This window comes from Desmodus rotundus, chromosome 7 (genome assembly GCF_022682495.2).
Source record: "Desmodus rotundus isolate HL8 chromosome 7, HLdesRot8A.1, whole genome shotgun sequence".
Classification (NCBI taxonomy): Eukaryota; Metazoa; Chordata; class Mammalia; order Chiroptera; family Phyllostomidae; genus Desmodus; species Desmodus rotundus.
In genome coordinates this window covers 18,014,839-18,038,233 of record NC_071393.1, presented here as the reverse complement: position 1 = coordinate 18,038,233, position 23,395 = coordinate 18,014,839, and the positions used below count along the sequence as shown (strand labels likewise).

At 55.0% G+C, this 23,395-nt stretch overlaps 1 long non-coding RNA gene across 1 annotated transcript; it reads left to right on the top strand.

Moving 5' to 3' along the window:
• The first annotated feature begins 2,703 nt into the window (after window positions 1-2,703).
• On the top strand, window positions 2,704-17,657 carry LOC123480424 (uncharacterized). Its single transcript, XR_008427395.2, has 6 exons — window positions 2,704-2,835; window positions 7,296-7,485; window positions 9,714-10,105; window positions 10,968-11,042; window positions 11,230-11,370; window positions 11,763-17,657. It is a non-coding gene; the product is annotated as an uncharacterized lncRNA (long non-coding RNA).
• Window positions 17,658-23,395: the final 5,738 nt, after the last annotated feature.

Below are 23,395 nucleotides of genomic sequence, written 5' to 3'. Positions count from 1 at the left end.
TTTGGGAATCTGCTGGGTAGGCGGTCTGGCCCCTCCGTTGCATGACTCAGTGTAAGGCTCACCCGAGTCCACCGGAGCCGGACATGACCTCCTTGCAGTGGGCCCACAGGAGCTTCTAATACTCACCGCGTTTGCCCCCTCCTTCACCCTGCTGTCCTCCTTGAAAGGATATCCCTGGAACCAAGATACTTGGAAGAAGGAATCTGGACTCATTGTTCCGCTTTGAGAAGCCCCAGGGAACAGAAGAAGAGTTGAAAATTGGGAGCTGGCAAGTGTCTTCATTTTCTCCAAATGGATGTTGGAAATGATAGGCTGATACTTAGGAAATTCAGGAACAGGCTATGAAACAAGTGGCTTGGGAATCCTTGAAAGGAAAGAGTGATTCCTATGTACCCCCTGTGTTCATGGGGAGCACATCACGCTGGACACCATTTCCTCCTTTGTTTGTGGTCTGGTGATCCAGGAGAAGCTCACAGGCCTGGTAGTGACAGCAGTGTGGCCGTGTACTCTGGCCAGTGCTGTGCCCTCACCCCATGGTGCCTGCTCCCTGTGGGTTTTCTCTGGCAGAACCAGCAGCTCTGCTAGGGGGAGGCTACATCTGGGACCTCCCTGGGGCCTTCTGGGTGCCTGCAATGACCTTGGGGTGGGATCATTGGAAATGGGCTATAGGTTTGTTGAATTGGGTTTGGGGCTTCTGAAGATCAAAGCTGTGGATCCCAGCAAGAGATGGGCAGTAAAGAGGATGGCTAATAAACTTGGAACCTGAAGTGGTAGGCTCAGATGCCCCCTGGGTCCCTGAGAGTGCCTGGGGGCAGCTCTCCTTGCCCCATCTGAGCCTTACTGTCCTTATCTGAGCTGCGAAGATGATAAATAATGTTCACGAGAGCATGAAAATTAAAGGAGATAAATAATACTGTAATAAAAATATGTTTTTGAGTCCTTACTAAATGCCAGGCATCCCTACCTGGCACCCCCACCCATGTATTTCCTCATTTAACCCACAAAACCCTAAGAGGTGGATTCTAATATTACAGATACTTTATAGACCAGGAAACAGAATTTCAGGAGTCGGCTAAGGGACATGGACAGAGCTGACATTTAAACCCAGGACAGTCTAGTTATAGAGGCCACTGGGATGGTCTAGAACAGTGATTTAAAAAAAAAAAGAAAAAAAGATTTTATTTATTTATTTATTTTAGAGAGGGGAAGGGAGGGAGAAAGAGAGGGAAACAGCAAGGTGTGGTTGCCTCTCCAGCGCCCCCTACTGGGGGCCTGACCAGCAACCCAGGCATGTGCCCCGACTGGGAATCCAACAGGCCCAGCCAGTCTTTGGTTCACAGGCTGGTGCTCAATCCACTGAGCCACACCAGCCAGGGCTGATTTTTTTTAAAGATTTTTAAAATTTATTTTAGAGAGAGGGAAAGGGGGTGGGGGAGAAAAAGAGAGGGAGAGAAACATTGATGCGAGAGAGAAACAGATGGGTTGCCTCTCACAGATGCCCAGACCGGGACCAAACTGAAACCCAGGCACATGCCCTGACAGGGAATCCGACTGAGGACCTTTTGCTTTGGCTGGTGATGCCCAACCAAGTGAGCCACCCCCGTCAGGGCTAGAACAGTGATTTCCAGCCGGTGTGCCACAGAATTTTTAAAACATGCAATACCCAACTATTTAGTCAGGGGCACTGACCCATTTTCCCTTAGATTGTCAAATAGAAAAACAACAGCCAGCCCAACAATAGATGTCTGGTGTGGATGAATCAAAATTATACCTACTTTTTGTCAGATTGGCAAAAAAATTTTTTTTGGTGTGCTGCAGAATTTTAGTAGTTTATGTGTGCCATGAGATAAAAAAAAAAACAAAACCCAAAACCAACAACAACATTGGAAAACGCTGGTCTAGAACCGTGGTCCTCAAGCTTGAACGTGCATCAGAATATTCTGGAAGGCTTATGAAAACACAAACCTCTGGTCCCCAGCGCAGAGGTTCTGGTCCAGGAGCTCTGTGGTGAGGCCTGAGAATTCACATTCCGGGGGCGTTGACACTGCTGCTGTAGGACCACTTTCTAGCTCTAGAAAGCTCTGGAGGTAGTAGGTAGTAAGGAGCGGGCAGTTACAAACAAAGACCAAATTTATAAAAGTTAGGCCAAGCGACGTCGTGGCACGACCGTGGGCGTGAAGAACCAGACCGGGTTCAAATCTTGACTCTACCACGGGCACGTGTCCATCTAGCGGGGTAAACTGAGAGGCAGACACGGAGGCTGTGCGGGTTAAAGCAGCTGGTACTCCAGGCCCAGTCCCTTCGTTCTCATACGCCTGGGTCCAGGCTTGTGCTCCCCGGGTCCGCGGTCGGGCACCGCAAGCGCGCCTCCTCTCCATCTCTGAGCTCTAGGCGGCGGGGTCCAGCCCGGTAAGCGTTGCCATGGCAGCGCCGCGGGCCGGGATGCTGGAGGCTGAGCGCACCTCGAGGCTGGTCCCTTTGTGCGGTGGGGGCAGCGGTGCCCCCCCCCCACTCCCTGGTCTGGATCCCCCAGGAGGAGGTAGGGGGTGGAATGTGGTGTGGCAGGGGTGCGGGGAGGAGCGAGGAGGGCCGAGGCAAGGGCCGGGGGTGGGGCACCTCCGACTGCCAGACGCTCCCGCATTAAAATTTCTTGGGCGCTGCAGCAGCTACAAAGACGATGCCGGCTGCGCTCGGGGGACCAGAGGGAGGGAGGCTGCGGACGAGTACGGGGAGGAGTTTGCGATGGGAGGCGCTTGCAGGGGCTCCCCAGTTCTGCGCTGTGAGCCCGGGCACAAAGAGACCTCTGCACTCGATCCGCAGGACCGCCGACCCGAGGTGAGCCGCCGCCCCATCCTCACAGCGCCCTCTCCCCAAGCATCCCTGTCTCCGCGCCGGGAACAGCCTAATCCCCTGAGGGTAGGTCCCAAGGTCCCAGGGTCCCAGGCAGGGTTCAGGGGATGGCAAACGCTGTCTGAAGTGCCCCTGATTTGGTGGCTGAAGAGCCTCTCCCTCCAGCCCGCAGTTACCAAATGCCGCTAAGACGCCGGCTTGGGTGGGGCACGGGGGAAGGAAAAGGGAAGGATGCGCTGGGAGTCCAGTGAGGATCGGGAACAAAGGCCTTCCTCTACCCCCGCTACCGGACAGGCATGAGGGGACCCTGGACCTTTCTGATCCACCAGGTTAGCCGTTAACTGGCCAAATCTTGGACAGAGCCCAACGGTCTCAGAACTGGGGCTGGGGCTGGGGTGGTGGAGCAGCGTCCTGGAGCCCCCTCCCCTCATATTGACCCCACCCCCACCCCCCGCAGCCCAGCTCCTGCCAATGCTCCACTTCTGGGACTCAAATTCCAGATGTCCAGCGTCCTGTGTGTGGCTCCAAAAGGGCGGAGAGGGGCAGAAAACCATTGGTAATTGTAATAACAATACATCAGTTTATGCGGAGCTTACTCCATGCCAACAACGTGCTCAGTGCTGTGCATGCGAATCACAACAGTCGCGTTTTAAGGGTGAGGAAATTTAGACCCGGAGAGCGGTAGGTGTGCGTCCAAGGTCACAGAGCTAGGGATTTTGAGTCCAGGTGTGTCGGACTCTAAAGCCCAGGTTACACCCCCAAATGGGGCTGAGGAGACCCCAGAGCCCACCGGCTCCCTGCCCATCTCTCCTCCCCTCCAATACAGTCCCTGGAGAGGCTGGGAATTGGGCAGGGAGGGGGCCAGCTCTGTCCTTTCCCCCCAGCAGAGGGCCCTGGACTAGAGACATTGCTGCTTGGAAGGTGCAGGGGGAGGCCCCGAGAGCCTGGACTCCCCACCCTCATCCCAGGCTCCAGACCAGGGGCTGCCGTGAGCCGGGATTGCTGGCGCGCACACCCACTGCAGTGCCGCGGCGGGGAAAACGCCCCCACCTGCTGCTGGGGGACGAGGGGAGGGAGGCAGTGGTGCGGAGAGGGTGGGGAGAGAAAGGTGAGTTAACATGCTGGGAGCGGCTTTGTTTTTCTCGGCGCCAGCGTCGGACGGAGTGTGACCCGGGGGCGCGGTGCTTTACTTTGCAAAGCACATTCCCCGTTGGGAGTGTCTGGGGGCTTCTCGATGGCTGGGCGCGGGGTGGGGTCGGGGGCTGGCGATGAGTGATTCCACTTGACAGACGGGGAAACCTGAGGACAGCGGCGCTCTGACTCCGGGGGCCGTGCTGCACGGACGCAGACGCGCGGGCCACGTGGCCGGGGATGAGTCGGCAGGACTGGGTGGGGCTGGGCCTCGGGGTGTCTGCTCTGACCCCTGCCTGCCTCTCCTTCTGCCGGCGGACCGACCGTCGGTTGAGAGAACAGTTCCCCACCTCTGTCTACCCTCAACCCTCACCCAGAACCATGTAGCAGTCTGGGCAAAATGGTTTCCTTTGGAGACACCTTGGCAGCACCTAGCTTTTGGGTGGCAGTGAAAACCCATACCCAGTTCAGTTAATTGCAGGCTGGAGGATTTTGAGGTGACATTCCCTGTGCCCCCAGAGCCCACCTATTTTATTACGTAATGACCCTCCACGGAGAAAGATTTTGAAATCTACCTTGTATCCTTCTTCCCGCATTTCCCACCCATCTCTCCACTTTTTAATGGAGGAGAGAGCTCTAGTCTTCACATAACTCTTTGCCAGGAGCCTTAGAAGAACCACTCTCTCTGCCCGTTTCCTAAGGAGAATTTTATGATTTTTGGTGAGTTTTACAAATTTGATAAAGTTATTAAAATACATGATAATTGTAGAAGATGTGAAGAAAAGGAAGGGAAGAAAACTCCATAGTTGTCACCCAAGAATAACTTCCGTATTTGCCGTTTTCATGGGTCTTCTTCTGGTACCTGTTTCTACACGGAAAATACTGAGACAGCGCGATGCGCGTACAGCTTTAGCAAAGGTACATCCAAGGCGTCTCTCTGTGTTTGTGTGCCCTCTGCAGAAGTCACCGTGAGCGGGTCGGTGTTTCAAGAAGTAGAGAAACACGCTCGCTCTGCTCAGTTTCCTAATGTCAGGCCTGCTGGTTGCTTTCTGCTCTTTGTTTCCACCTTCATTTTCAAGTGTCTTTCTCTGGACCCGACCCATGCTTCGCCCAGGGCAGGACTATGCTCTCTGAATGTATCGCTCCCCGAGGCAGTGTGGTGTGGGGGAAAGAGAAAGGATCCTTCTCTCCACTTGCTCTCTGTGTCAGCTTCAGGAAGGAGGTGATTTCCCTTCTCCGAGCCTCAGTCTCCTCATCTGTAAAGTGGGAATCAGGGCCCCTGCTTTAAAAGGCTGAGGCTATGAACCAGTGTGTGTAAAATGCCTGACACCCAGCAGGTGCTTAATAAAGACACTGCTGCTATAGTGCAACCACTGTGTACACGCTGAGGTCACTTCCACGGCCCCTAAGTCCTGTCTAGATGCTTAGTTATTTGCTTTCATTTGTACTGGGCTGTTGGTTCCTCAGGGCGAGCCTTGGGCTGTGTGGGTAGGGTGTTTCTGGAGCGCTGGGTCCATTGTGCAGGTTCAATGGGCTGGTGAATAACTTACAGCAGAGGCCTTTGTTCCCAGGGGATCCTTCCTCTCCTCTCCTCTGAGGGCTCATCTGTCAGCTGGAGCTCCGGAACAATAGCCAGAGATACTCAGGGGCAGAAGCAGAGGCCTGCTGAGGGTGACATCTGTCTCCCCATCCCTCTGTCGGCTGATTGGATCAGATGTGGCAGGTGTCCCCTTCTCCCTTGTGGTGCCAGGTGGGCCCCTCTGAAGGTTACTGAACGCTACATGAAAGGGAGGGAGGGGTTGACTGTTGTGTGCCCAGGGGTGTGGAGTAGATCATTAATTAACCAGCTCTAGCTACTGTTTGGTAACTGTTGCCCAAGGTTCTCCCTGGACACTGCGTCATCCACGGTAAGGCTGGGAGTCCGGCACTACAGACAGGAAACTGAGGCTCAGGAAGGTGAAGTGACTAGCTCGTGGTCACACAGCAAGCTCATCGTGGAACCAGGATTTGAACCTGGATCTGGTATAACTCAAGCGTGTTTGTAACTAGTACAGTACCCTGCACTGCACGACAAGACCGCCTCTCCCCAAAGTGGACTGATTATCACAAGATCGATGAAGTAGTTGGAGTAAACCCATCTGAGATGGCTTAACAGTCAAGGTTGTTTCTTCACAGTAATGCTAATTTTGACGACCAGTGTTTGCCATTTACAAGTACCTCCTTCAGGTCTTTTCTCATTGAATCCCCACCCCCACGCTTGCACAGAAGTCTTCTGCCCCATGTTCTGCCCCGTGGGGCCCCGCAGGCCCGTCCAGAATCCATTTGCGCCACTTTCTCTCCAGGTGACCTGGGAGCAAGGCACTTTACCCTGAACCTCAGTTCCCTCCTCTGGAAAATGGGGACAATAACCCCAGCTCCTGTTTTGTCAGGTAGATGAAGGTGTCCCCAATTAGTATCTATCCTCAGGAAATGTTCCTTGACCTTCCTTTCCCTCCTTCTTGCTTTTCTCCTCCTCTCACCTCCCCCCAGCTCAGAGGTTCCCTAGTTGGAGGGAGATGTGAGTTCCGAAGTTCCTCCTTTGTGTATGTTGTTTGACTTTATCTAGAAACAATACATTCTGCGCCTCTGCAGAAGCCTCTGTTCCCCTCCGCTCGGCTCCTGCGCGCACATCGTGCTATTCCCAGGAGCTTCCTTATTTCTCGGCACTCACTCATCCGAAGCAATCTAGGCCAGCGTTTCCTGTGTGCCTCCTGTCTCTGCTATTTTATCCCAGAATCAGGGAAAAACCCCGAAGCCCAGAGGGATCCTAAGATGCACCCGAATGCATGTTTTCCTGGCAGCTGTTCTTCGTTACCAGGAACAGCGCACAGAGTTTGGGGGGAGAAAAATGAATAGCCTCCGGATGGTGTTAATGAGCGGTGTGCACAAGGGTAGTAGAGTAGAATGCAAGCGGATAGAGAGTATTTATCGTCCCATTTAATCCTCACAATAGCCTTGGGGGTCAGCCACTTATTGTCTCCAAGTCATGGGTAAGAAGCCAGGCCCAGAGGGGTGATGCGCTTGCTCAGGGGGGCAGAGGACAGGGACCCAAGCGGTGAAGCCCCTGTCGTTTCCAGTGGGATAGGGTGTTTTTTGTGGTGCTGGCCCCACCCAGGTACCTCCCAGTTTCCTGTTTTGCTTCTGCTCTGCATCCGAAGAGATCAGTTTTGGGTATAGGCTCTGATTTCAGACCAGGACCCTGGCGTCTACTCTCCAACGTGCCCACGGGTAAGGAATTATCCCCCCACCCCTCTCTCCTTCTCTCTTGATGACAGGTAGAGGCATCTCTCTGCCCGCCCATGTAGGTCCAGACAGTTCACAAGGCCGCCATGACCCCAACAGCATCAGAGGAGCAACCAAGATGACCCTGCCTGTCCTCTGGTGCCCAGGGGGCGGCAGAGACCAGCACCTCGTTCAGGCCTGTCTACCGTGAAATCCATTTGTGCTGAGACCTGGATCTCAGAGGTAGGCGGGACCTCCAGGGTTCTCTGCGCTCCAGTCCCTCCATCGAAGCTTCCCCGGTGGGGCACTGGACCTGGGCTTGAAGTGGGTGGGGTGTGGCTCATGTGGGCTAGTGGACTCGGAGATGCTGGGCCCTGGGCCCCCCACCAGGCCTCTGTATGGCCTTTCCTCCAGCCCTCTTCGGTTCTTGTCCTCTGTCTTCACATCGAAACAAGCTTTGCAAGAATGACCTTACTGGGGTATAATTTACATCCAATGAAACACACCCATTTGAAGCATACGTTTCAATGTGTTTTAATATACATGTTACAGAACAGACCCAAGGGGGGGTGAACGATATACTATTACCGAAAGGACCCCCCTTTCTCTCTGGGGGTCCTCCCCCCCACCTACTAGGTTCGCCTTGCCTGCTGCCACAGGAAACACGTCTCTCAATGCCAGAGACTGGTGAAAAGGAAAGGAATTATTTACTTAAAAGTTATAGACTTAGAGTAGTGACTTATGTCTTCATTAAAATACTAGCCCTTTACAGTACCCACAGACACACACAGTCCTTCCTTCTCCCTCTGCCCAGTCCGGGGTATCGTATCTCAGGAGAGGAAGTAGAAGTCCGTGATTCAGGCTCCCGGCACCATCAGCTGTGTCGCTGCCATGGGGTCCCCATTCTGTCAAAGCCGCGCGGTTCTCTCCCCCTACTCCACCAAAGCCACGTGGTCTTCTCCTTGCGTGGCTGCCGTGCCTGGGTTTAAATCCCAGCGCCAGTCTTCCTCTGCAGCCCCATTTCCGACTCCTCCTACAATCAGTTACACCTGCCAGCATCCCCGTATTCTTCCAGCTTTACTGGGCTGCCATAGTAAGTCTGGGCAGGTGTGGCCCCAAGGTGTGGAGCCAATCATCTCCAAGCTTTCATGCAGGTGCTGTAACCCCAGGGGGACTTGCCTCCCAGTTACATCTTGGGTGGAAGTCACTTCCATCCCCCTGGCTCAAAGCATGGCCACAGCTACTTAACATACCCATGTAACCAGTTAAAGGTTATAGATATGTTAAATGACCATGCCAGAGGTTAGCTGCACAGCTGTTGCTGTACAAAACAGCTCTGAATGGCCCTGCTCCATGTGTCCCTTCCCCCAGCTCAGACTGGTGGGGGTGAGGACATCCTATGTATATTTTTCTAATATTTCCTGGACACCTTGAGTTCTGGACCCCATTACAGATCCTATTTGGGGCTGCCCCTCTTGGCTGCACCCTGTTACATACATGCACGTAGCTAACATACACCTGGCAATCAAGATAGAAAACACTTTATTCTCCTGCAATGTCCCCTGTCAATCGTCTTCCAGCCCCAGGCACGGGAAACACCGTGGGTAAGATCGCTCATCCTAAAGTGCCACGAATATGGAAACTTTTGTGCTTGGGCTCTTTTTTTTTTTTTTTTAAACTTGGCACCACGTTTTTGAGGTTTGTACTTGTTTTTGCGTGAATCAGAAGTTCTATCCTTTTTTGTCTAACTTCTTGGAGGCATAATTTAAATCATACAACTCACCCACGTCAAGAGCACAGTTCAGTGATTTTCAGTAAATTTACCAAGTTGTGCGCCCAGCACCAGCGGTTGGTTTTAGAGTTTCTGTTGCCCCGATAAGATTCCTCGCACCCATTTACCATTAATTTCCATCCCCCCCCCCCCCACATGTAATCCCAGGCAATCAGCAATCTACTTCCGGTCTCCGTAGGTCTGCCTTTTCTGGGCATTTCATGTAAGCGGGACCGTCTGCACGTGGTCTCTTGTGCTTGGCTTCTTTTCCTCTATACGTTTTTGAGCTTCGTCCCTGCCGTCCTACGTATTGACAGTTTGTCCCTCTTCCCTGCTGAGCAGATTCCACTATGCGCGTGTACTGTGGTCAGTTGGTCCAGTCACGAAGAAGAGGTTTTGTGTGAATCAGATCTGTGCTTCCTAACTGGGTGTTCACCACCCCCCCTCACTCCAGGGGACACCTGTGCCACTGGAAAACTATGGCTCGTATTCCTGGGACATCAGTATCCCACAAAGATTTACTCAAAGTTTAAGTCATTAACTGGTGCGAGGAATTTTTGGAACACCTACTGTGCGCCAGGCACTGGCGAAGCCGTGGAGAATGAACTTGGAGTCACACGTTGGACACGTGGGGTTGGGGGCCATGGACTCATCTATGTTTGTCTGACCTCAAAGCCTTCTTTTCTTCCCTCCTACGCAGCTGTCAGCCTGACGCAGGAGCTAACGTTTTCCTTGAGAACTCCGTTGTCTCACTGACATCAAGGATGGGCACACGAGGGCGGGGAGACAGGGTCTTTCTGGTCGCACAATGCTCCCCTGAGGGCGTCTTTGCAGCACGCAGCAAGTTCCTGGGGCGGACTTGAGAGAAGGGAATTTCTGAGTGCTTCCGGATGGCCCGGACCACACGGGGAGGCAGCCTTGCAGATAAGTATTCGAACTTACTGGCCCGCAGCCTCCCAGCCTGCCCTCTCCTGGTCTGTGCAGGCAAGTGTCCCCCGGTGGGAGGAGACATTGGTGATGTAGCTCATTCACTTTTCTTCCTCTGTGCCCCACAGAAAGAGCTTGTCCCCACGTTATGGGGCCCCCCAAAAGGTAATTTTCACACCCCACTTCTGGCATCAAGGCTAGTCTTTTAGGAAGTCCACCGTCAGGAAGTGCTGAGGGGCTGAGTCGAGTTGCTTCATCTTGAGAACTGGCAGATCCTGTCTCAGAAGGAGGCAGGGGGCTCCTGGTGACTTGGGCGGACCCTTCTGTCCTCAGTCCTGGCCCTTTGTCACCATATTTATACAACTCGGCCAGGGCTCCTTTGCCTGGCGGTCAAGTGGGGACCGCAGCCACTGCCTCTAGGACCCATTCTTCTCAGTGCCACTCCTAGATCCCAGGTCCCAGGTGCCGACAGGGAGTTCTGAAATATGCGTGGAGGGCCATTTGCGGGACTCTCCTAGTCCCGGTCTGCCAGGCGATGAAGGTGGCTTATCTGTCACCCAAAACAAAACCTGGGAGATGATCTGGGCCAGAATTAGTGGGCATCTGAGGAGCGGGGGCAGAAACATAACTGGCTGAGCACCAGGGCCCCTGCTCTTTCCCGCCCACTCCCCCCCTGTGCACCGTGGGTAACTGTCAGGGCTGGAAGGGTCCCCCGGCCCCGGGAGCGGGGCACAGACTTCCCAGGGGTACACAGCGTGACAGAGCCGGGATCCCAACTCCCCACTTCCGACTCTGTTCGGTTTTTCCTAGGTCCCATTCCACTGTTGTTGGGGACCAGGGAGGTGGGTGAAGGACATTCTGGGGTGGGAGGACGGGAGGAGGAGGGTGATGAGGCTGGGCCCACGTCTCTTTCTCTCAAGCCTTCCTCTTGTTAGCAGAGGATTCTGCTCGGGCCCGGGTCTGGGTCTGGGGAGGGGGCCTGGCTGCAGTTTTCTCCTGCAGTGTGGTTGGCTCTTTTGTCTTCCAGGATGGGCCTGTGGGGGTCTACGTGGGAGCCGGGACTTGGGCCCGAGCTATTGGCGCATTGGCTGAGCACTGCCAGGTGAGCCTCGGTAGGCGTGGGGGAGGGAGGGTCCACTGAACTTGTTTCTTGGAGGGAGATTGTCTCCCTACTCAGACCCCACCCCAGGCCTGGCCAGACACCTCAGCTCTTGAAAAGCAGGCTTGTTCTGTGTGGCCTTGGTAGGGATGGGTCGATGGCAGTGGTTTCAGCATCTTCTTTCATTCAGCACACACATGGACCAAGCCCTTCTCCCAGCCTGACGACCCAGAGGTGAACACCACACACGTGGTTCTGCCCTCGCAGATGATCGTGTAAGAACGTGCCTGATCACAGTCTCAGCGAGGCAGTGAGCTCCCCATCCTGGGAGGTATGCGTGCGTGTGTATGTGTGTATTGCATACTTTGGGAGGGCGATGAATGTTGCAAAAGGAACCCAGGCCTCCCAAGGACCCTGAAGGCCCCTTCTGCGCCTGGCACCTGTGGCCCTTGGTTGAGATGCTCATGGGGCCGGCTCTGGGTTTCCATGATTGCTTCCTCTTCTCCGAGCTAGTCCTATCCAGGTTTTTATCACTTCCTATTCTTCTAGAAGTTAGTAGCACTCAGAACCCTCACCCGCACCCCGTCTATGTGTTAGGGGCACAGGAGGGAGCCTGGGGGTCTCTGAAGGCGTCTCCCCTCCAATGTGGCGTCAGGCTGGGCGGATGTGAGGTGCTGGGGACGGAGGCTGTGCTCTTATCCTGACTCTCTGTGCCTTCCGCAGGCGTCCCCGCAGCTCCAGGACTCCCGGCCTGTTCTTGTCGTTGGAGCCTGCGTGACTCTGGCCACTGTGACACAGGGAGCAGCCTTCGGTGGTTTTCTGGAACCTTGGCTATTTCTCCCAAGACCTTATTCTTCCCGACTCCTGGGACGGAGCCTCTCCTGGATGGACCCCCGGCCCTCCTGGTCGATGCTCAGTGGAACGGGGACCTGGCTGGGGAGGCCAGCTTGAGGGGTGCGAGGGCGGCCGGCAGTCCACCATCCCCTCTGCAGCTGCCTGGATCCGCCTTCTGGGCCTTCACTTTCCGACCTTGCGCGGACTTGGTTCCTCTTTGAATTTCTGCTGGTGGTCCGAGCCAGCCTGGGCAGAGGCCCCCTGACTGCACCCTCCCCAAGGCCAGGTCCCAAGGACCCTATAGGATGGTGGGGGGCAGGAGCATGAGGTGGGAGTCGGGAGGAGCTGCCAGTGGGAGGGAGGCAGACACAGCTCTGCTCAGTCTGTTGTGCGCCATCTGCCTTGTGAGTGGTGCTCTCTGTGGGGGATGCTTTTTGGGTGGGGATATTTTGTGCTCTGCTTTCTGATGGCCACTGGGAGGAGGCCGACCGGGTCTGGGAGGGGCGGCTGTGGGGGTGGGTATGGGTGTGCTATCCTGAAAGAGGAGGGTTTCCAAGACAGGAGGAGACCCAGCCCAGGGGCTCCTCAGGAGACAGACCCTTGGCCCTGCTCCCACCACCCAAAGGGCACGGGCTGGACCTCAGAGCTCTGCTCCTCGATTCTGTCACTGTGGGGCGAAGGTAGGCAGGGCAGGCCCCATGCTTCTCCCTTCACACAGGCTCACTCACGCTCACCTCTCCATGCTCCATTTATCCCAGCCCTTCCAGAGGGGCTGGTCCCAGTGTTTGCACAAGCCCTGCCCTGGTAGTTCCTTAGGCAAGCTTAAAACTAGGTATAGTTTTCCCAGGGTGGGGAGGGGGCCTGTGGTAGTCAGCTCGGGCTGCCGTTACAGAATACCACAGACAGAATGGCTTAAATAGCAGACATGTATTGTCTCACAGTTCTGGGAGTTGAAAGTCCAAGATCAAGGTTCCAGGGTTGGTTTCCCCTGAGGCCTCTCTCCTCAGCTGGCAGGTGGCCACCTTCTCGGTGTCCCCGTTTGGCCTTTTCTCTGTGCACACACCCAGAGGTGGGGGTGGGGAGAGGTGAATCCGGTGTCTCTCTCTCTTTTCATAAGGACACCAGTCCTACCAGATTAGGGCCCCACCCTAATTTAGCCTTAATTACCTCTGTAAAGGCCCCATCCCTAAACAGAGTCACACTGGGGGTTATGGCTGAAACCTATGAATTTGGGGAGGGACACTAATCAGTCCATCACAGGCAGTTGTAACAGAGTGTGGGGGGCCTGGGCTAGGGTGGCCCTGGGTGCCTCGGGGACTCACAGAACTGACTGAACTCAGGATAGTGAGGAGGAGGCCCCCAGGAGAGGGATGACCTGGGAAGAACCTGGGCTTGGACTGAGGGTGCGCACTCTGCTGTACCACCTTGGGCACGCCCCCTCACCTCTGTGAGTCTGACTTCCACCCTGTAGCAGGGGCCATCTGCTCCCCTGGGGGGAGGGTGGTCAGGGGGATTCAGCGAAATCAAGTGCTGGTACAGGGCCTGCCTTTTCATAGGTACTCACTAAACACTCCCCCCGCCCCGGAAGTTTAGATCTAGGATTTGCCTTTTTTTCGGTGCTCTGGACTGTAAGGTCAGCATCTTCTGATCCAGAGGCATTTCTGACCAGCTCCTCCCCTGCCTGTTTTCTAAAGATCCCTCTCTGAGTAGCTCGAGGAAGTGGCTGCGTTTCATGGCCTCCGCAGTGGCTCCAAAGCTTCCTAAGGTATCTCAGTTCTACTCCTCACATCAGTATTGAGCATCTATTGGAAGCCCCTCCCTGTGGAGCCACTGGGGAGAGGCACAGGGGAAGCTCTAGCGGTGGTTCCAACACCCAGGATTTCACAGCCAGGCTGAGCGGGAGAAAAGCAGCTTCCCAGAGAGAACTGGAGAACGAGGCAGAAACCAGTCTACTGAGGCCCAGGTTCTGCGAGCTTGGGTGTGGGAGTAAGATCCCAGCAAGGCCGACCCAACCAGGGCGTTGGAAATTGAGAAAGATGTGGCTTAGCTTCCAGTGGGAGTTGGGGTGGGGGTAGGAATTAGAGCAGAGATTTCCCAAGTGAGTTCCAGGAGATGTCATTGCTCTTTAAAAAAAAAAAAAAAAAAGTGAGTTCCAATTCAGTAGGTTTCTGTACTGTAGGGCTATCAGAGCCTTTACAATGCTGGTGGAAACTGAATGCTCAAGGACAGACAGAGGACGAGGTGTTCTCCCCAAACTTTATTGGGCAGAATTTTCTCTCTCAACAGAGTGTCAAGGAGACCTGGCAAGTGCTGAGGTTTTTGTGGGAAAGTTATAGCAATGATGGGAGAGGCCGTAAGTGGGGCGCACACTGGTGCTTTGCAGCATTGGCTGGAAAGGCCATAGACCAGGAGGGGCAAGGAAGTCTGACCTTGGCCCTCAGTGTTGAGCTCAGCACAGGGTGGGGATGAGGTGGAGACAGGCTCGTGGGTGGAGCAGCCAGAGGCCCAGCTGGTGGTGACCTGAAGCGAAGCCCTCTGCACACCATGGTTCTGGGGCATTGGCCCTTTTGTGGGAAGATGTGTGTGCACGTGTGTGTGTGTGTGTGTGTGAGTGTGTGTGAGTGTGACAGGATCCGGCCCTCTGGGAAGGGCCTGACCAGAACCAAGCAGGGGGTTTCTAGCTAAAACAAGCGGAGGGCTATTTTCAGGGGAACTGAAATGTTCGGTGGGAGGGTCTCTGAGGCCCACAGTTGTGAAATTGGGAAGCAGAATGCCTCTGGGCAGGGTCCACGTGGATGGTCTTGGTTCGGGTGGGGCTGCGGGGCCGGGAGGCAGACCCCCTGCCCTGGTCAGGCCAGGCTCCCTGGCTGGTGGGGGCGGGAGGCCTCTGGAGCTGCAGCCGAGGGGCTGGGCAGTGTTGCATGGTGTGATTAACCTACTAACCCAGGGCTCGGCCGGGTCGCTGTGGCGTGTGACGAGGTGCCTGGCCTTCTGCCAACCGACTAACCCACTAACCAGGCCCGAGCATGCCCTACTAACTCCCCGCAGCCTGACCCTACTAACCTTGCAGCTGAAGGGCCTTTCAAGGGGCCGGGACGTGGGGGCCGACGAGGCCCCGGAAGGCCGTGCCCACGGCCTGGGGTCTCTGTGCAGACCCACGTTCCAGGGCAGGGCGTGCAGCAGGACTCGCCGGTTCTGCCACTTCCTGCTGAGTGACTTCGAGCAGTCAACTCACCTTCTGAGCCCCATTTCCTAAGCAGTGGTTTGGGAGTCCTGAACTTTACCTCACGGGGTTCAGTGAGGAGTCCTATGAATATTACGGACTTGACAAGTGGCAGATACTTAAAAAAAAAAAAAGGAGCTGGGGTGAGGGTGGGAGGCCCAGAAAAGCCGGTCGACCGTGAACCCCGCCCAGCCCTGGGTCCTCTGGGTGTTCTGCACATAGACCCTGCTGCCTGGGGCCGGACACTCGCTTTGAACCCCTAACTGGCTCTTCCTCACACTCTTCCTTCTTCTCAGCCTTCTTTTCTGTAGGCGGCTCTTGTGTGCGATTACTAACCCGTCTAACCCGGAGGGGCCTCAAGCGCACCCCGACCGTCCCTTAACAAACTAATGGGCCTGCGTGCGTTCTCCCTTTTCTCCTAGTGCCTCCTGTGTGTGTCTGCTGAGGTGCCCCTGTCTGCTGGTGCTGTGCCCTGACTTACTAACCCCGCCTCTACTAACCCTGTTTTCTCTTCTTACTAACCCCAGCCCTGCCGAGCTCTGGGCCCCCTCGGGGGCTGGTCCTCCCTCCTTTTGGCAAGCAGATGGCCTGGGGCTGGCCCTGCAGGCAGATGCTCCACTTGGCTGCCCCAAGTGGTGGTGAGCTCAGAGCCCATTGGGCCAGGTCTGAGGCAGGGGACAGCCCTATTGACCGGACGGGTGGCCCGGAGGAGGAGGTGGTCATGTGGACACGGGCTGGCCTCCGAGCATGAGCATCTCCTCCGTGCGGAAGTCTGGTTGCCACTGGGAGTGGGCGGGACCAGGGAAACCTCCGGGGTGTGCGTGTGGAGGCCTGTGGGTCTAGAGTGTGGCACTCTGGGCTTTTCCCAGCCAAGGGGTCAGAGAGAAGGGGCCATGTGTCCTTCTTTGGAGGGTAGCGAGGGCAGAAGTTTTCCCTTTGGAAAGTTGGTGCTGCACAGGAAGTCAATGGGGGGGCGTGTCCTGCATTGGAAGTCAGCAAAGGGGGCTCGCCTCACACTAGGAGTCAGTAAGGGAAGCCAATAAAAGGGTTTTTCCCATACTGGAAATTACCGAGTGGAGCATCTAGCACAGGAAGTCAGCCAGAGAGAGCAGTTCCCATATTTGAAGGATGGGAAGAAGGGCATTTCTTACACAAAAGGGGTCTTTTTGGCCTCCTCACAAGGTGGTGAGAAGGTATGGCCAACAGATCGGTGAGAGTGGCTGCTCCTGTAACAGCAAGTTGGCTAGAGGGGCCTTTCCCGTATGGGAGGCTGGGATAACTGGATCTCCCACATTGGAAGTAGATAAGGGCTGTTTACCTTACTGGAAGTCATTGAGAAGGGCTGTCCATGCCAGGAAGCTTGAGAAGGCAGGGAGAAAGCAGAGATACTCTGGGTCTGAAGTTTGCAGGAAGAGGAAATGGGAAGCAAGAAATGAACCCCAGGGCTCCATAGGGTGCTGCAACCCCTCGGGCCAGCTGGGAGCTCGTCCCTGGCCCCCTGGCCTGTTCTTACCCACACCCTGGCCCCAGCCTGCCTTACCCAGAGCCCGCCAGCTGCTAGGCCAGGGCCACACCTGGGGGTGACTTTGTACCTCACCTCCAGTAGGCACCTTGGTCTCTTTGGGCTATTCTCTGGCTCCCTTGCACTAACACTTGCTCTCACCCAGCTAATCCCTGCCTTGCCCTGGCTGCCCCTAGGGGGGCTGACCACTAACAGCCAACCCTGCCCATCTGGGGGCTCCAGGCTCTCAACCTGGCTCTGACCGGCCCTTAATTAACCTCTCCTTCAACCTCAACTAACTCCTGCCCTCCTGGTCTGTTCCTTTCAGCAGAAACTAACGGCTTGTGAATTTCCTTCTGACTAACAACAGGTCTAACACTCCTCCTCACTATTACTATTAACAGCTTGGATGTCGGCATGGCTGGGTCGGGGCTAACACCCCCTTGGATTCTGACTAACACAGGGGGAGGCGTAGCTAGTGGCATTGGACTTGGTGACTGCTCTGGGTCAGAACCGTCCAAAGTCAGTAAAGAGCGAGGTGCTGTAAAGGAGGTGCAGGGCCAGGTCGGGGGGCAGCTCGGGCTTGATGGAGGAGTGGTGTCCGCTGGGGTGGGTCCAGGGAGCAGAGTCGGCCTTCCAAGGTGTTGGCCACTGGACACGTTCTATTAACCCCTCACTGTCTGCGTTTGGGTTTTGGTCCTTAAAACAATAGTCTCGGAGCTGTAATAGTCAAAATGAGCAGCAGCAGGTCTTAGAGTCCTGAAAGTGTCCCCCTGGTGTATTCAGAGACCTTGCCCGTGGCCTTATGTATGAAATCCCCCTCAGTTACCAGTCCAGGCCCTAGAGGCCTTGATTTGGGGGCTTTGGCTTTTGGGAGCCCTAGGACATAAAGCTTTAGATTGGAATATTCACCTGTTGACACCTTAGTGTAAATTAGGTCAGCTTCCTCTTTGAATTTATACGCAATTTAGTTGCACTGAGATGGTGAGATTTTGGCAGGAAGGGAGTTTGGAAGGGCTGAGGAAGGGTCCTTTGGGAGCAGAGAGAGGAAGCCACAAGGCCAGGGGGGTTCCTGGGTGGGGGTGGGGGGGCCACTAGGTTGAGAGGGACATGAGAAGAAGGACCAGTTTTGCTGGCTCCGTCTGGTTGTCAGGGTCTGTGGGGGAGGCAGCTCCTGCGGGACCTGGACAGTTGGATCAGCCCAGGGACAGGGTCCCAGGCCGGCCTGGAGGCCTTGCAGGCAGATTGTGTGGGTCCTTGGATGCTTGTCTGGGGCTGAGAGTCTCTCTGGCAGCCATAGACTCAGCTAACTGAGTGGAGCTGGCAGTGAGGCCTGAGTTGCAAAGGGAACAAGAGGAGGACGCACCAGCAAGAGCTTGGAGAAGGTGCATTGGCTGCTAGCTGGACTGGGGATGGGGTGGAGTCTGCACTGGGGAAGCACACGCCTGCTGCCCTCTAGTGGCTGTCTTGCCTCATTTCACTTGAAGCAGGAAGCTCAAAACATTTCCCATGCCAGGCAACTCCTCTTTATTCATCTACAAAGATTTCATGCTACTGAAGACCTACTCTGTGGCAAGCACTGTTCTGGGTGGTGGGATCCACACAGGAGCTTTTCCGTTATGGTGCTTATACAGCTCGGCGGGGGTGTGGGAGCCATAGTAGGGACCGTCGTGCTGTGGAAGCACCTGGGATACGGACGCGGATAATAACGCACGCGTCCTGTGCCAGGCGCGGTGCCAGGCACTGGAGATGCGCGCTGGTCACACAACATCTGGTCTTCAGCGATTCAGTGCTAGTGTGTCGGGTGGGCGCGGGGTCGAGTGGGGTGTGGGCAGTGAGGGTAGCCTTTCTGCAGAGGGGGAGGCCTCTTAGCGGAGCCCTGGCTGAGGGGAGTGGTGGGGATGAGTTCCGGAGAGCAGGAACGGTGCGCGCAAAGTTCTGGGGATCAGGGGGGTTCTGGAAGGTTCGTGGGGGATGTAGCAGGAGACGGATGGGAAGTGGACGCGTACCCAGCTGTATTGCCAGGGAGTGCGGGCTTTTCCTAAGGGCAGCGGGTGGGGGGTGGGGTGGGGCATGGATGTGATCTGAGGAGCAGAGGTGTTGGATCTGCGTTTTAGGCTGACAACTTGGCCCAGGTAGAATTCTGATGAGCGTATGAGTTCTGGTCGAATTTTAGGTAACGGATTAGAACATTCTGAAACCAGGAGGGCCCTCAGGTGCCCCGGTTGGAGGTGGTGCAGCGGTGATTAAGAAGCAAAGAGGGCAGCGTTCAGGCCGGGCTGCGGCTTGGCTGGGTGACAGTGCTGCCTCAGAAGAGGGGTGGTCTCGAAAGCAGGTCCTCCCAGGCCCCTGGGGGTAGGTGGCTTCCACCGGAGATCTGAGAGGGGGGTGGCCATGAGCTGCAGGTCTAAGAGAATCCCCATTCGTCCTGGGCAGCTGCAGGGGGGACCTGCCAGTGTGGAGGGGTGAGCGTCCAAGAGGCAGATCCTGGCCCTGGTGAGGGCGAAAATGTGCCTCGGTGGGTAATGAGCCTCCTGGCCCTGGGGACAGAACGAATGGGAATAGGACACTTTTGAGACTGGTGATGGCAGTGAGAGTGTGTCCTTGACTTCATACCGGAGGAAACCAAGCCCAAGTAGGCACACTGTGTGTTCCCCGCTCCTCCCCGCCACCTCCCCCCCACCACCCCGGGCTTGCTGGTGTTGACGCTGGTCTGGAGCCCACTGAACTCAAGCTCATTAGGAGCAGGATCTCATGAGTGGGGGGGGGTCTGAAAAGGCATCCTAACCCTTTGATGGGCAGCACCGGGGCGTGGCCACTGTGGGCCCTGCCTGAGGGCTGTGCGGTCACAAATGCTGACATGAGGAGCTTCAAGGGAGCCCTGGGTGGGGGGCTGGTCTCAGCTCCACAAAGGACCCCAAAGGCCCTCTTGAGAGTCTTTTCCGGGACCCACTGTTTTACTTTAACACACCAGAGAGGACATTTTCCATATCATTGCCTCCTGGGGATGCTGAGTGTGGGGACAGAAATTCTGCTGTAGATTAAAAATCAGAATTTTAAATGGCTCCAGCAACGGAGCGTAAACTCGGCTTCTTGTTTTCACCCACGAATGTCACATCTTCTGTTTAAATACCATTTTGATATTAAAAACCAATTCACACCCACTTTGCCTGTTTCTTATTTGGCAAAAGGGACGCATGGTGTCAGGGAGGGAGGGAGCCAGTGGCATTTTCCAGGGGGCAGGAGTGGGTGGGCTCTGCCTGCCTACTTTCCACGACCATGCCCTCAGGTGCCAATACCATCGGGTAGTTTTATTTTTAACTGTAGGAAAATGAGCTTAGCATGAAAGTTATCATCTTAATAATTTTAAGCGTAGAGTTCAGGGGCATTAAGTACAGTCACATTGTTGTGCAACCATCACCTGTCTGTCTGTCTGTCTGTCATCTATCTATCTGGCAGCACTGCTTCGTGCCTAGGACAGCGCTTCGAAGAAAAGCCATGTTCTTCTTGTCTGGGAGCTTATACTTCTTTGGGAAAGCAAAGAGCTCTCTGGTGACAGAGACAATAGAAAGAGTTCAGTGTGGTGATGTCAGGCTGGCAAGCGCGGGACACACACGTTGCAATGCTCCCTTCCAGCACCCGTGGCAGACATTGCTAGTCGATCACCTATCTCTCTTAGGGAACCTGGAGGCATCTTCAGGAGCTTCCTCAGAGTCGTGTTCTAGGCAGCCAAGACCAGTCTGCTGGGGTGCTTTTACACTGCATTTATTGCGGTGTCACTAAAATTATGTTGGTTTCAGGTGTACTGTTCTATAATCATCTGTGTGTTGTATGTTGTGTTCAGCATCTCAAGTCAGTGTCCTTCTGTCACCATTCACCCCCCCACCCCCACCCCTTTACCCTCTTCTACCTCCCCCCACTGCTGGGGTATTTTTAAGGACTTGAAGTCAGCTCTAGGATTGAGATTCTTGACAAACCTTGGTTTGAATCCCAGCTTTGCCACGTACCTGCCGTGAGCTCTCGGGGCTAACTTTCCTTCTTGGAGCCCCGTCTGCTCTGTAAGATGGCACGACTCTCACCGGGTGCGGCTGTTGTGAGGGGTCGCAAGGGAGTGCTCCCGCAGAGCGATGCACATGTGCCCCCCACCCAATTCCATTCTGAGTTAGCACCAGGTGGTGGGATGTGGGAGGGGGTGGGGGGGCCTGTTGGAGAAGAGGTCAGGGGGAGTTGAAGTGAGGGTGGGGTGGTACGGGAAGGCTTCCTGGAAGAATTGGCACACGAGCAAAGCCCTGAAGGATGGGGACAATTGACCGGTGCAAATAAAATGGCCATGGCATCGCAGGTGTTTCAGAACAGCTGCTCCTCTTTCATCAGACCAGTTTTACAGTAGGCGGGGGTGTGGGTGGTGGGCACTGGGAGGAGGTTACAGCCTGAGGTAGGAGGGAGAGGCGGGTCTGCACAGCAGGATTCAAGGTGCGATTAGAAGATTTGGGAATCCCTCAGGATTGGCAGGACCTGAGGGACAGAGAGAGGAGGGAGAGGGGCTGCTGGCCTTATGGAAGCTCTGGACACTGGGGTGGGGAGGAGGGAGCCTGAGTAGGGGCAGAAGCAGGCCAGCAGCAGCCAGGATGGCACTCAGAGGCTGCGTGCGCACACCGACCTGCTCCCCACAGCTGCTGGACTCTGTCCAGCCCCAAAGCACATGGTCCCCGTGCCTGCAGCCCTGGCTTCTGGCTTTAATTCTGCCGCCATCCGGTCTGGGTGATCCTGAGGAGCCACTTTCTCCCTCTGGGCTTCGGTCTCTTCTGTAAAAGAAACAGTTCGTATAGAGGACCTCTAAGGCCCTTTTGTCCTCAAAGGACTACAAGATGCCTAACTAGATGACTTCCTCCTACTGCTGGTGGCAGCGTTCATCCACCCACTGGTCTCTTCTGAGCTCTCTCTCTCTCTCCCCACCCAGCTGTGTTTCCTGCGTCCTTCTTGTGTATTGGGCGCTGGCCCGGGCTCCGGAATGCTAGCCTTTCTCTTTCTCTGATATACCTATCTTACTTTCTCCCGAGCAGCTTTGCTCTGGCTGCTCCCTCTGCTTGGCATATATGTCCCTCTGCTTTTCACATGGCTGAATTGTTTGGGGCCTGCAGGTCTCAGCAGAGCATCACCTTCCCAGAGACGTCTCCCCTGGCCACCCCACTGTAGGAACTGTCACTGTGGTTCTCAAACACTTTGGTCTCAGGACCCCTTTATACTCTTGCTGTCAAGGAAGTGATCACTTCCGAGTCTGCTTGGGCACCACCCACCTGCAAGGCTCAGCTGGCTCTCCATTTCATTCATTCCACAAAACGTTCTTACCCTGGCACACCTGCCATGCCCAGGTGCTGGGGGCCCAGGGGACTGGCCTGACGCAGGCAGGCACCACCCACACCCCGCTGGGGCTCACAGTCCGAGGGAGGCAATAAGTGAGCATGTTGATGAGAAGTCACAGACTGTGCCCAGCTCTCCAAGGACAGGGGACACCTTGCAGGGGGGAGGGTGTGACCGGAGTGAGGCATCGACACAGTCTACCACGTTGGAAGTTAGAACTGAGATGTTTTAAAAGACTTTTTATTATTTCTTTGAAAAATGGTGGCAAAAATAAACTCACTGCACGCCAATGTAAATAACATATTCTTTATGAAAATAACTCTATTTCCAAAACAAACTGAATTTAGTGAGAGGCATTATTTTACCTTTTTTTGGGGGGGCGGTGGTAAATCTCTTTAATCTTTAGCTGAACTGAGGACAGATTCTGTTGGACTCATTATCTGCTTCTGCACTCAATCTGATGCAATATCAGTCACGTAGCCTCTGGAAAACTCTACCGGACACTTCACTCCGGAGGGAACGAGATGAAAAAAGCAAATTAATCTCTCTGGGTCCCCAGACCTTCGGACCACATCTCGAGGGTTGCTGTTCTGTAACAAGGCCTGTTTACTTCTTGCTCAACACTCATCCCCTCTTAGTTTCCTTGCTTACTTGTCTGATTCCTGTCTATTGTCTGTCTCTTTGTTTATTGCACGCTCCTGGACCGCGGGGTCCCAGAACCCACTGCAGGTGCCCAAGAGGCCAAGCCAGAGCTGCAGTTCTTTGGTGTGGCCAGAAGATGGTGGTATTGCTCCAAGATCAACTCTTAGTCGGTTCTTGGACACCGGGGTTACTCTCTGGGGGTATTTGGGAATGCTCTATGGGGACACTGTTCGGATTCCAGAGTTTTGCGGCCCTGGGTAGGACCTTGCACAGGTTGGGGAAGAAAAGAGGCTGGAGAGGATGCAGCTGAGGATAGCAGTTCTGGGAATGGGCTGCTGATTTCTGCTGAGGGCCTCTGTTGTGGAGCCAAGCAGAGCGATGTTCCCTCTCTAAGCCTCAGTTTTCTTTATAGCCAACTATGACTTTGGCTTCCACTTCACTGTGCTTCTCTTGGCAAGGGACACTTTAGATGGACCTCACCGGTGATTCCGGCAATGCAGGGCCCGCTGATGTTCTTCTCCTCTGGGCAAGCCCATTTGCCCCCATTTGCGACCTCCAGGCCCCCTGCCCCAGCCCCCCTGGGCTGACACAAAATGGCTGTTGTAGCCTCTGTTCTGTGAGGTTGGTACATGTTGACTTATGGAGGGCCCGGAACAGTTCCAGAGGTGGGTTTCTCTGTCCCCATTTTCACAGGAGGACGACACCAAAGCTTTGAGAGGTAACGAGATTTGCCCAAAGACGCCTGTTGGGGAAACCTGGCTTCAATACGGTTATCACACCTCGGAGGGGGGTGTC